Below are 13,708 nucleotides of genomic sequence, written 5' to 3'. Positions count from 1 at the left end.
CAGAGTTTCATCATGCTACCCAGGGATGTTACAGTTTGAACAGAGTTCCATCATGCTACCCAGTGATGTTACAGTGTGAACACAGTTTAATCATGCTACCCAGGGATGTTACAGTTTGAACAGAGTTCCATCATGCTACCCAGGGATGTTACAGTGTGAACATAGTTTCATCATGCTACCCAGGGATGTTACAGTTTGAACAGTTCCATCATGCTACCCAGGGATGTTACAGTGTGAACAGAGTTCCATCATGCTACCCAGGGATGTTACAGTTTGAACAGAGTTCCATCATGCTACCCAGGGATGTTACAGTTTGAACAGAGTTTCATCATGCTACCCAGGGATGTTACAGTTTGAACAGAGTTCCATCATGCTACCCAGGGATGTTACAGTTTGAACAGAGTTTCATCATGCTACCCAGGGATGTTACAGTTTGAACAGAGTTCCATCATGCTACCCAGGGATGTTACAGTGTGAACATAGTTTCATCATGCTACCCAGGGATGTTACAGTTTGAACAGAGTTTCATCATGCTACCCAGGGATGTTACAGTTTGAACAGAGTTTCATCATGCTACCCAGGGATGTCACAGAATTAACAGAGTTTCATCATGCTACCCTGGGATGTCACAGAGGATGTAAATATGACCAGGTGACAACCTCCCTAAACCACTTGGGACCATCCCTAGGTGGAGGTGCCTGGTAACAGGGCTTTCTGAGGTAACAGTCCCCCGTCCCTCCTGCTGGCCCTCCTCTGCCCTAAGAGGAGACATAGCCCTGCTGGGAAATTACCTCCACACACCAATTACCAGTGTAACTGGGAGCCTCGGGAGCCTGCAACATTACATCAGCTCTCTGACGGTGACTCACCACGGCATGGAGAAACCAGGAAAAGCCCCCTAGCCTAGACTACCCGCTGAGGTGTATGGGTAAGATAGGATAAAATCACTTTAAAAAAATAAAGAAAGTCAATTTTCTCTGACTGTGGCATACTTTTGCGGCTGGGCCTCATAAAAGCACAAAGGCATTAGAACTGTTGATTTGATGTCTATACCCAATTAGCTTACATCTGGACGCGTTATGGGAGTGAGTTTCCCTGGCTAATGATTGGGCGCTCTCACTTTTATTAGGTTAGCCTGTCTGGCGTCCTGTGGTATTTCCTGTTGGACTTTCTGGGTGATACAGAGGGCACTTTACATGTTGGATCAAATAGCACACAAAAAGCTTTTAAAAGGCAGTAATGTTTGGTTCCTCAATTTAAAACAATGTTTGGTGATGAAGCTAATTATAATGCAATAATGCAAGGGAACCCCTGGGAGTCTAGGACGCGTCTGTGGAAGTAAAATAACTGTTTGGGTTTTTGGGTGTAATTTACTTTTTTAGAGTGCGTGTTTGCGTGTGTGTGTGTGCACTGTGTGTGTGCAGTGTATGTGTGTACTGTGTGTGTGCAGTGTGTGTGTGTGTGTGTGTGTGTGTGTGTGTATGTGTGTATGTGTGTATGTGTGTGTGTGTGTGTGTGTGTGTGTGTGTGTGTGTGTGTGTGTGTGTGTGTGTGTGTGTGTGTGTGTGTATGTGTGTGTGTGTGTGTGTGTGTGTGTGTGTATACATGCATATATACATGTACATAGATAGACCTACTGTATATATTCAACAAAACAACACAGTAATGTACCCTTCTCCTGAGTGCTGCAGCTACTAGAACATAGTTATGATCAATCTATAAAACAGACTATTCCCCTTATTCTGATCTTACATTTGAAAGACTACACTGAGTGTACAAAACATTAAGAACACCTGCTCTTTCCATGACACAGACTGACCAGGTGAATCCAGGTGAAAGCTATGATCCCTTATTGACGTCAATTGTTAAATCCACTTCAATGCGTGTAAGTGAAGGGAAGTCTTGAGACAATTGACACATGGATTGTGTGCCATTCAGAGGGTGAATGGGCAAGACAAAAGATTTAAGTGCCTTTGAACGGGGTATGGTAGTAGATGCCAGGCGCACTGGTTTGTGTCAACAACTGCAAGCTGCTGGGTTTTTCCACGCTCAACAGTTGTGTATCAAGAATGGACCACCACCCAAAGGACAACTTGCCACAAGCATTGGAGTCAACATGGAAACTTGCAGAGTCCATGCGAAGATGGAGTCCATGCCCTGACGAATTGAGGCTGTTCTGAGAGCAAAATGCAACTCAATATTTCCTGGTTAAATAAAGGTTAAATAAAAATAAAGACATTAGGAAGGTGTTTCTAATGTCTTGTACACTCAGTGTTTACTCGTGTGTTAAATGTGAAAGCCCATTTTAAAAGCATCCTAGCTGCATTGTATCCTGACCTACAGGTCAGCGTTCTATCTTTAGCCAGGTCCCTGATGCTGTGCTTTCAGCGGGCTGCATTGCTAGGCTTTCTAAATATAGCAGTGGTAGCCAGCAGCCAAACACAAAGGACCACTGAAAACAGAGGCTGCCGCTCAGCCTCTCCACCTCTCCGCCTCTCCGCCTCTCCGAAATCATCAAACTGATCTATGTGTTCATCTCTGTAGGAAAACATTGATCCACTATTTCTACAGATTGACAGATCATGCTCTCTTATAATAATAAACAATGTTTTCTAGGTAGCATCAGCTAGCGCTAGTCAACTGGCTACCTGCGACAAAAATCTGGTATTTTTCATCCTTATAGCTTGTTCTTCATCTTCTTTTTAAATAGTGAGCCAACAGTACTGTATTTCAAAATGTGTCCTTGATTTCGCTAAATTACAGATTGGGAATAATATAGAGTTAGAAAGCGAAATAGGGATAAAGACTGAGTATTTTCAACAACTGCTCAATTCTGAAACATTCTAAATATTATACATACTATTCAATTCTATTCATTAAAATAAAACATAAAAATATGACTAAACTTGTTATATACTCAACTAATGATGGATAGTCTACAGTACATACCCTGGACGTAACAGTAGTTAACTTGACTTGACATTTTCTCACTGACCTTTAAAGCAGCAAGGATTCCATTCATAGACTTTCAAAGGTCAACAGAAAAAACGGACCAGGAAATCAGATTGCCTATAGGAAGGGGTGGCTGTCGCTCATTGTCCCAGCGACTTCCACCTACGCCACCGTTTCTTTTCTTGACCATGGTGAGTGTGTCCTCTCCTGCTGTGTTGTCTCAGAGGTCTCAGACACAACAATGCTGCTGAAAAAACACCTCTTCCTCTGACTATTAACTAAAACAGTGCAGTATTAGCTAGGGAATAGTCCACACAGACTTGACTGCCACCACTGTTAAAATAGTTCATTTCTGTGTTCCAATTTCCAAATAACACCCTATTCCCTATCTAGGGCTCTGGTCTAAAGTAGTGCACTAAATAGGGAATAGGGTGTCATTTGGGATGCAACCATGTCTGTATTAAAATGTAAAAACCTGGAAGGCTAAAGATTGAGGGCCTTGCTTGCTACAGGTGACATTATTGAGGTCTGGGATGTTATTTCAGTATCATATACAGTATACCATACTTACAAATTCACAGAACCCACATGTTTTAGTTGAGCTACGGGCATTTACGAACTACTTGTAAATTGCTGGGCCTGGGATAACTTTTTTTCAAAAAATGAAATAATCACTCCTGAGAGAGCGTCTGACCTTCTATTTAAATTGCACCTAGAGCTCCCAGCTTCCTGTGTTCCTCTCTTCAGAGTGATGAGGCAAGAGGTCAGGGGTCATCCCATTTGTTTGGTAGAAAAGCAATGGCAGACCTCTTACAGAACGTTCACTTCCACCACTGATGAGTCCCTAGTCTCCCCGTCTCCTAGTCTCCTAGTCTCCCAGTCTCCTAGTCTCCCAGTCTCCCAGTCTCCTAGTCTCCCAGTCTCCTAGTCTCCCAGTCTCCCAGTCTCCTAGTCTCCCAGTCTCCTAGTCTCCCAGTCTCCTAGTCTCCCAGTCTACCAGTCTCCCAGTCTCCTAGTCTCCCAGTCTCCTAGTCTCCCAGTCTCCTAGTCTCCTAGTCTCCCAGTCTCCTAGTCTCCTAGTCTCCCAGTCTCCTAGTCTCCCAGTCTCATCTCCAGCCCCTGTCTACATCAATCACCCCCACCACCAGCGTCTCCTTGTCCTCACAGCATAGACTTTCTCAAGCTGAATTGACATGTTTCTATGGTCAGAAGAGTAATTCAGTGGAGCTTGTCAATGGACTTCAACCAAAATGTTTCACTACACTAACCACGTTTCCATCCACAGCTTTTATGCGAAGTCCATAGACATTATAAAATAGTGTATTAAAACAAATCATGACAGCTGTGACGGGAACAGGAAGTTTCGCTACAATTTTATGAATGCCGACAGATCATTTGTTCGTTCGACATGGAGGGGTCTTATTGTGTTGGTATAATTTATTATGCGGAAAATGGCAGTGGCAATGCTTTTATGCACAAATATGGATATAATAAACATCATTTTGAAGTAAACTTGGAGTCACGTGATGATATATATTGCTACAGTGATGGAAACCTATTGAACTTTAGATTTTAATTCGGTACATGAACATTTAAGGAAAAAAGTACATAACCACACACTGATTTAAAAATGTGCATATTTTCTTTATTTAGAGTTTCGCATGACAATCTGTCGCCAATCGGATGGGAACCTAGCTACCGATTCTAAAATATATTGTTTTGTGTGTTTGTCTCTTGTGGTGGATCAGAGTACAGTGAACTGAGACAGCAGTACTAACGGCTCGTGTACACTGGCACACTGTAAATTGCTGCGTGCCGCTTAGGCCGTCCAGAGTGGCTTGCTTGTGGGCGTGCTGGCAGCATATGGCAGCATGTTTGATTGTGCGTCAGGAATTCAGCATAGCAGGTTTGTACCTAACTTCATATTAGCTAGCTATCTTGATGTATTTATCACTATAAAAAAACAACTCCAAATGCATTTGTAGGTAGCTAGCTAACCGCCATGTAGGAGGGTGAAAGGATAGCAGCCCCAACTGTCAGTGAGAGTGTAGGTTATTCTGCATAGGGCAGGTACTTTGTGTAGTTCCTGTCCCTAGAAGTGAGGACAGAGATAATAGTAACATAATATTCAGTGTGGTGTAATTTGACTAGAATGAAGTCTGTTTCTTGTGAGGTTTTCTGTCCTCAGATACAGAGATCTGTGAAGCCTGTCTGCAGATGAAGAGCAGTGGTTCTCAGTCCTGGTCCTGGGGACTGAGTGCCTTAGCACTGCACAGGTGATTCAAATGATCAACTCATGATCAATATTCTAGTGGTATTTATGTCATTTGTGATGCTATCCTTGATATGATCCTGCTATTGTCACATGCTACACATGCACGTCTGTGTGCACATGCATCTATCTATCTATCTATCTATCTATCTATCTATCTATCTATCTATCTATCTATCTATCTATCTAATGTTATCATGATTTGTTAGAAAGGATATTATACTGTAGTAATCCACAATGACCTGGTGATGTAAAAGTCTAATAATTACATTGTCTTTCATATTCCTACAGATACCTTGTACCTGGAGATTCCTTCAAAATGATTACCTACAGTTACCTTGTAGGCTGTAGGGCACTGCAAGGTTGGGTGACCAGGGCCATCTGGGACTGCCTCCTGGAGGAATTCAGGTGTGTGAAGGCTACCTGTGTCCTGCATAACTTCCTGAGGATAGACACGAGGACCAGGAGGGGATCTGCAGCTCGCCGCTGTGTGCCAGAGGAGAAGCCTGCTGTTCTGCAGGATGTTTCAAAGATGGGGTCCAACAACGCAGCAAGAGAGGCAATCCATGTGCGGGAGATCTGCACCTCCTACTTCTTAAACGAGGTTGCTGTTCCCTGGCAACACCATAGACTACACTATGCACAACCAAAGGCTCGTTTAAGAGCCATTCACATTGCAATAAGAGTATTCTTCAATTTACTTAGCTATGTCAACTGTATATTAATTTCCCAGTTTCTCTCCCTTTGATTTCTACTTCTCAGATGAGGCTGCTGTTTAGGTAAGGGTGTGATGTCTACTTCTCAGATGAGGCTGCTGTTTAGGTAAGGGTGTGATTTCTACTTCTCAGATAAGGCTGCTGTTTAGGTAAGGGTGTGATTTCTACTTCTCAGATGAGGCTGCTGTTTAGGTAATGGTGTGATTTCTACTTCTCAGATGAGGCTGCTGTTTAGGTAAGGGTGTGATGTCTACTTCTCAGATGAGGCTGCTGTTTAGGTAAGGGTGTGATGTCTACTTCTCAGATGAGGCTGCTGTTTAGGTAAGGGTGTGATGTCTACTTCTCAGATGAGGCTGCTGTTTAGGTAAGGGGGTGTGATGTCCGTACAAAAACAAAAGAGGCTATTTTAAGAATTCGAACAATTAGACACCTTATAACCCACACCTACACAGCCGTGTATCAATCTGATTGATGGATTGTGTTGTGCAGTAGGCAAGCTCAGGTGTATAACTGTGGCTCCTTCCACCTTCAAAGAATAGGCAAGAGGGCCAACCATGGAGAATAGGCAAGAGGGCCAACCATGGAGAATAGGCCAGAGGGCCAACCATGGAGAATAGGCAAGAGGGCCAACCATGGAGAATAGGCAAGAGGGCCAACCATGGAGAATAGGCAAGAGGGCCAACCATGGAGAATAGGCAAGAGGGCCAACCATGGAGAATAGGCAAGAGGGCCAACCATGGAGAATAGGCCAGAGGGCCAACCATGGAGAATAGGCCAGAGGGCCAACCATGGAGAATAGGCAAGAGGGCCAACCATGGAGAATAGGCAAGAGGGCCAACCATGGAGAATAGGCAAGAGGGCCAACCATGGAGAATAGGCAAGAGGGCCAACCATGGAGAATAGGCAAGAGGGCCAACCATGGAGAATAGGCAAGAGGGCCAACCATGGAGAATAGTAAGACACTTCATTATTTCTATAACTACACTGTATTGTTTGACCTCGTGTGTCTGTGCATGTTTTTCAGTATTCAATACTCTGCAGCCACTTAGTGTGTCTGTGCATGTTTTTCAGTATTCAATACTCTGCAGCCACTTAGTGTGCCTGTGCATGTTTTTCAGTATTCAATACTCTGCAGCCACTTAGTGTGGACTCCAGGTGAGGCCAAACACACATATTCCTTTTGAACACTGTCTCTTTAACTACCGTATTTTCTCAATAACAGTCTCTCTCCTTCACTTCATCCCTCTTTCCCCTTCTCCCTAAATCCTCTGAACTGGCTACATAGAGGGCACAGCATGATCAGAGGTGAGAGGTCACTTGGTCGGGTCAACAGGAAGTATTATTAAACAGATGCTTTACAATGAAATACAGATAGAGATGTAGTAGTCCCCAAAGTCAGTTTTGCATTTCACCTCCTGATGATTATGATGACTGACAGTGTTAGAATAAAAAAAACACAAGACTTAAACATGCTATCTCTCTCTCTCTCTCTCTCCATCGGTCTCTCGACTGCAGGTATGTTTTGATGTGAGAGAGGATGCCAACCCCGAGTCCTGTCATCGCCACCTCACCCGCTCTTAAGATCACATTCAGGTCGACTGGGAGCCATAGGCTGGTTTGGAGACACCACTAGAGACACTTTTATGTAATTGTGATGAACTGAGAGAATATTAGGGTAGCAATGTGATTCATTAATCATATTCTGTCTTCCCTGTTCCTCTGTTCTTACCTCTTTCCCTTTCTGTCTTTTACATCTCTCTCCCCACCTCCTCTTTCTTCCTCTGTATTTATAATGCACAACAGATGTGCATTGAAGTACAGATTGTACTTGTATTTATAAATTAATATTACAAGTATAATATTTATAATGCATGTATTACATATTTATAACACTTGGACAATGAACTTCTTTCAATAAAGCGTTTCACATTCTCTACTGGTTTAAATTAAGTCTCTAATTTGATGAAGTACTACACCTATCCTGTGTTTATCAGATCAACGCAGATGAAGGAAATTAGATACTGAGATGAACCGGTTTTAGAGAATTTACATGATGCATAGGAAGTATAGTGTACTGTTTTATCAATTCTATTTCTGTATATATGAATTACAAATCAGCCTATACCTAGTTAAATCCTGGTTCTAGTCTATTTGATAGTTACAATGTGTAACCATTGATGTCCCAGAACCAGGAATGGTAAACACTGTTGAAGTGTATAATTGTAATACATACATGCAGACACAGCATCATTCAAATACTGAAATTTGATACTCCTGGTATTGGAAATGACTGAAAAATAATCTCACAGGCATTGGACTAGTAACCGGAAGGTTGCAAGATCAAATCCCCGAGCTGACAAGGTAAAAATCTGTCGTTCTGCCCCTGAACAAGGCAGTTAACCCACTGTTCCAAGGCCGTCATTGAAAATAAGAATGTGTTCTTAACTGACCTGCCTAGTTAAATAAAGGTTAATGAATTAATGAAATACTTGAACTGCACCTTTAGTTGCCAAGGTAGAGTATATGATCAGTGAATATATTAAATGTACAGGCTACAATACAGTGGTGGAAAAAGTACTCAATTGTCATACTTGAGTAAAAGTATAGATACCTTAATAGAAAATGAAAAAGTAAAAGTGAAAGTCACCCAGTAAAATACAACTTGAGTAAAAGTCTAGAAGTATTTGGTTTTAAATATATTATATTAATCAAACCAGACGGCACCATTTTAAAAAATGGGCACACTTCAACACTAAGACATAATTTACAAACAAAACACTTGTGTTTAGTGAGTCCCCCAGATCAGAAGCAATAGAGATGACCAGGGATGTTCTCTTGATAAGTGTGTGAATTGGACCATTTTCCTGTCAAATTGTAACGAGTACTTTTGGGTGTCAGGGAAAATGTACGGAGTAAAAGTACATTATTTTCTTTAGGAATGTAGTGAAGTAAAAGTAAAACTTGGCAAAAATATAAATTAATAAAGTACAGATACCCACCAAAAACAAATTAATTAGTACTTTAAATATTTTTACTTAAGTGCTTTACACCACTGCTACAATGTGGGGATCTCATGCATGGTAATAACTACATATATATACAACTTGCATGCTTGGCACAAAGTTATATTATATTCTACTCAATCCATAAGCTTAATTAATGTCATTAAGACTGTTTTGAAGTTGATACAACTGGCTATGATTTTGTATTTATTTGTATTTATTTAACCTTTATTTAACTAGGCAAGTCAGTTAAGAACAAATTCTTATTTACAATGACGGCCTACACTGACAGCTGAGGCGCATCACTAGGTTCTGAACAAATATGTATTCCAAAAGTTTTTGGATCGATACACAGATCGGCTACATAGCTAGCTACACATCCATAGGCATACAGGTAATTTTATCCTAGACTGCACAATAAGCAAGAAAATAGTTAGCTAGCTACGTTACCTTGGCCTCATTGCATGGACAATATTAGCAAGGCAAGCGTACACAATTGTACATTACATTTGCAGTAAATGCTTTAGCTAGGTATATTCTTTACATCCACTGTTTCACAAGACGACAGCCTGGTTTGCTGGTTGTTTCAGGAGTCGATAAAACATTAAACAACTAGAATTACAATTTCATACTCATGTCACAACACCCATAGAGCTAGCCAGCTAGCTGGCTAATATTAGCTAGTCAGCTAGCTGGCTAATGTTAGCTAGTCAGATAGCTTGCTAAATAGTGATTTTCATAAATTAATAAATTAATAAATTAATGACAAAAAAAATACATAATCGTTTGTCTCTACATTAAGTAACATATTCCTCTCAATTGTAATTTGTTTTTGCATGATATGCTATGACGTTATAATTACTTACATTTGCTCCCATCCTAGTATTTTTGTCAGCCATCTTTGCTGAATAACGTCTCCAGCCTTGGGTCTCCTAGCATCAAATTGGTAATGGGAACCACTCAATATGATTGGTCATCGCCCAGTGGTCGTCGCTGGTGATGTGCATGAAGTTGGGAAATGTTGAACATTTTCACTGCCACCTACCCTCCGCACAAAGATCCCCCGCCCTCTCCGCTTCTCACCGCTTTCCTTCCATTGAAAATGAATGGGAAGCGGTGTTTCACAGCGCGGCACCACCTGCTAGTGTACAAGGTGCATAAGGGTAACGATAGGTAGGACAGTGGGTCCATCTGGGATAGAAACCCAAATCCCTCTGCAACAGTGCCCCCTGGAGGTACACTGTGAATGCATTACTTACCTGCAAAAAAATGTCCCACCCTGCAGTAAAGACAACACACACACATGCACACACATGCACACATACACACACACAGATACACACAGATAAACAGACACCAGACACACATGCACGCACAGACACACACACACACATGCACGCACACACACACCCCATGCTGTGTTTGGGAGCGGCTGCAACGTCGCTGACCTCTCCTTTCATCTCAGATCCAGTAACAACCATGTTGACTTTTCAACCCAGCCCCAGTAATAACACTGGGACTAACAAGCTTTAGACTGATATCCCTAACATCCACAGACTGGGAGCAACAAAAACCATTACATTCGTCTCAGAGCTATGGGATCTGATGAAGCTGAATGGGAGATATTTCAGTTTTATGCCTCTACTGCCTAAAACACATGCAACGTGTGACAAATCTGTTGAGCCACAGAACAACATGATGAAAAAAGAGAAGATTTCATCAAACATTTCAACCCTGTTCCCTGTACTAAACAAGGCATGTTAGAATAAGCCAGTGTACCTTTTAACATTCTGAACATAGAAAAGAGAAATCAGAAACTGAGGGGAAAACGCTAAAGATCAAAAGAGCCTTTTCATGCTATCGTGTTTCTGCTCTGCCTGCTGATGATGCTAACTGATGTTGAAATGCACCACATTCTTGGTGTTTATAGAAAACCTTTCTTCTTTCCTTTCCAATAACTTCAGAAGCCTTTAACACATTTCTCTCCTCTCTCTACAATATACATGATTGATTGACATTTTCCTTTGCCTTTAATGTGAACACGATGGATCTTCCCCATTGGGTTCTCCACCACTTCTGGGAAATGGTCAATTCAGTCAATGTCCTGGTGGAGAAGATCAGACCGTCGGAACACACCCAGTTAAAGGAGAGAAAGCAGAGGATGATCCCAGGTTGTCACCTCAAAGGGAGGAAGATCATGTTGAGGAAACAGATGGGCTGGTAACCTCTTTCACACCTATCTGGACAGAGGGTCTTTACGAGGGGTTGTGGGGGGACTCTTATATCCTTGGATCTCCAGGGCCAGTCAGAGTCAGTGTGTCCAATCCCTGTGTAATCCCCCACCAGTTTGTTCTGCACATTTCACGCCAGGTGGGGGGAGTGGCATAACTCACAGGCCCCATAACTCACAGGATGGGGTCTGGCTGCTTCAGGCGAGGTGGCAGGTACCCCTGTCAGATGAAAGAAGACAACAAAGACAGCCCCTTTGGACACAGAGCGTGGCAGCCCAGGGGAAAACGGGCACCCCAGTGGCTGATGGGACGAGATGGGGAGGAGTGACACCTCGTGACTCTGTGAAGTCTGTTGAAGGTCTGTTTCTGCCATCAGGATCAGTTGACGTCTCAGTGACAGCATCACATCATTCTGAAGATCCAAGTCATCACCAACCTGGGCTCCATGTTTTTACAGGACAGACGGGAGTGGCTGACTAACTGGGAGAAGAGGATATTGGGCAAGGGCTTTCTGACTAACTGGGAGAAGAGGATCTTGGGCAAGGGCTTTCTGACTAACTGGGAGAAGAGGATATTGGGCAAGGGCTTTCTGAATCTCTACAGGCCCTTGTTATGATATGGGGGGGAAGGTTGGTGTTATAGACAAACACACTACCATGATACACTTCCACACTCCATCCCCAGGTGGCAGCACTAAAATGGTCTATCTGCTGAGCCAAGCTTTTATTTGCACACAGGTGCTGCCAATGAAGATGATTGTCAGTCCGGGAGAGAGAGGAGGTTGGAAACTTCTCAGAGGCCTTTCTTTGTGTTAGTCCACCTCTGAAGATGGGAATGCTTTTAAGTTGTTATTTTGTTGTTGTACATATTTATATTGTCATCATGAATAATCTGCTTGGATTGGCCGACCATTGGAGTCATGACGGAGCTGGCCCTGGCCCTGGCCCTAAGGTGGCTGTCTCCTGGGCACATTCAATACCTGGTCGCATATACTTACTTCTCACATTTATGCACACATCAAATCTGAGCACTGCTGCACTAGGGAGAGAGGCTTGCTCTCTATTGCTGCAGCTGCGGAGGGGCCGGGGTTTGTGAGATGGGAGCGTGCAGATGGAGGGAGAGAGAGGGAGACGCTGTAGCCAAGGCAACTCGGCGACAGCCAAGACTTGTAGCAGCCACAACGTTATTTATCATCCCATATAACAGTGCCTGTCTTGACTGGAGTAGCCTAGAGAAGCTAGCTACACAGTATAGCTAGCTAGGCTAATTGAAGCTACATGCTGCGCCCATTCGGATAAACCACAACCCCATTCAGTAAAACCACAACCCCATTCAAATAAACCACAACCCCATTCACATAAACCACAACCCCATTCATATAAACCACAACTCCATTCAGGTAAACCACAACCCCATTCATATAAACCACAACCCCATTCATATAAAACACAACCCAATTCATATAAACCACAACTCCATTCATATAAACCACAACCCCATTCAGATAAACCACAACTCCATTCATATAAACCACAACCCCATTCATATAAAACACAACTCCATTCATATAAACCACAACCCCATTCATATAAACCACAACTCCATTCATATAAACCACAACTCCATTCACATAAACCACAACCCAATTCATATAAACCACAACTCCATTCAGGTAAACCACAACCCCATTCATATAAACCACAACCCCATTCATATAAACCACAACTCCATTCATATAAACCACAACTCCATTCACATAAACCACAACCCCATTCATATAAACCACAACTCCATTCAGGTAAACCACAACCCCATTCATATAAACCACAACCCCATTCATATAAAACACAACCCAATTCATATAAACCACAACTCCATTCATATAAACCACAACCCCATTCATATAAACCACAACCCCATTCAGATAAACCACAACTCCATTCATATAAACCACAACCCCATTCATATAAACCACAACCCCATTCATATAAACCACAACCCCATTCATATAAACCACAACCCCATTAATTTAAACCACAACCCCATTCATATAAACCACAACCCCATTCATATAAACCACAACTCCATTCAGGTAAACCACAACCCCATTCATATAAACCACAACCCCATTCATATAAACCACAACCCCATTCATATAAACCACAACCCCATTCATATAAACCACAACCCCATTCATATAAACCACAACCCCATTCATATAAACCACAACCCCATTCGGGTAAATCAACAGCCTACCTGTTGATTGCTCGTTGTAGCCTACTCCTGTTCATTTCACAAACTTTTAATTCCGTCATTTTATTCCAAGTTTCATTGCATTAGTGAACTCTGCTACACACTTGCTACACATTGAGCCTCTTTGCTGCTTTGACTGGGCAACGTAAACAACAAGCTCCACATGGGTTGGCCACCGGTCTATTTATGGGTCGGCCACCGGTCTATTTATGGGTCGGCCACCGGTCTATTTATGGGTCGGCCACCGGTCTATTTATGGGTCGGCCACCGGTCTATTTATGG

This window comes from Oncorhynchus mykiss, chromosome 3 (genome assembly GCF_057628025.1).
Source record: "Oncorhynchus mykiss isolate SJ-2025 chromosome 3, ASM5762802v1, whole genome shotgun sequence".
Lineage (NCBI taxonomy): Eukaryota > Metazoa > Chordata > Actinopteri > Salmoniformes > Salmonidae > Oncorhynchus > Oncorhynchus mykiss.
The sequence above is the reverse complement of the archived record's forward strand: the minus strand, read 5'-3'. Positions refer to the sequence as shown.